Raw genomic sequence first — 1,255 nt, 5'->3', positions numbered from 1 at the left:
CGTAAATTGTCGAGTGAATAAAGGGAATTGGTGCATAAAAAGTTAATTTTGGAACATTAAAGTTCAATGTAGGTTTGGAAACAAACCTTGCTAACATTTTGTTGATATAATTTACTTAAAAACTAAATTTCTTGGGAATGAGTTTTTAGTGAAATACTCAAGTAAATATTCAATTTCATTATGAAAAGAGGCCCAATCTGAGGTATATCTAAGTGCTCTAAAAACAAGAATGGTGATTGCATTTACTTTAAAAGAATGGAAACATGAACTAAAAAAATTGGTGCCTAAACCTGTAAAGGTACTTTTTCTGAAAACAGAAGTGCTAAAACCATGGTTATGTCTGATAACCTTAACATCTAAAAAAAACTGCAAGAGTGTGTCCTTCTCGTGTTCTAAAGTAAACTTCATGTTAGGATGTATGTTATTAACATATTCCAAAATAATTGACATTGCAGGAATGTTTGAAATAAGGTAAATGTATCATCAACAATCTTCTGTAATATGTTGGTTTAAAGCTCTCCGGGCAATTATTTAAAAATTCTTCCTCCAAATGACCCATAAAAAAGTTAGCAAACACGGGCCTAATGGGGACCCCATTGCAACTCCCCCGACCTGCAGGTAGAGTTGCTTATTAAAGATGAAAGATGAATCTTGCACAGCAAGTTCTAAAAGGGTTTTAAAAAAGCTGTCTATTAAAACCATAAAAAAATTTCAGCATCACTAAAAACTACCTTGATTTAGGATAATTTCAATGGTTTCAGAAACAGGTACGTTAGTGAATAAGGACTCAACGTCCAGGCTAGCCATAAATAGTTCACCATCTTGTAACAGCACTTGCTGTTGAAAATCAAAAACCATTCTTTAAAGTAAATTTCGATACAGAATATTCGTTAAGAAGTTTAACCAGAAACTTTGAGATGTTATAGGCAGGACTGTTGTAGGACGACATTAGGGTCTCATTGGTATACCATCCTTATGTATTTTAGGGAGTCCATATAATATGCCAAAAGAAGAACCTGTAACAAATAGTTTATGAAATACCTCCTCATTAATGATCCCATCTTGTTTAAGTTTTCTAAGGGAAAACGGTTGATTTTGTCCTCTTTTTTTTGAAATGTCAACAAAGTTAGGTTCACCAATATGTTTGAATTTTAGAGTTATCCGACAGAATTACATTCATTTTTTTCAAGATAGTCAACCTTATTAAGAATTACTATACCTTTGCCTTTGTCAGGTTTTGCATATTACTATGTTA

The sequence above is a fragment of the Macrobrachium nipponense genome, chromosome 5, assembly GCF_015104395.2.
Source record: "Macrobrachium nipponense isolate FS-2020 chromosome 5, ASM1510439v2, whole genome shotgun sequence".
NCBI classification, from domain to species: domain Eukaryota; kingdom Metazoa; phylum Arthropoda; class Malacostraca; order Decapoda; family Palaemonidae; genus Macrobrachium; species Macrobrachium nipponense.
This window is presented reverse-complemented; position numbering follows the sequence as displayed.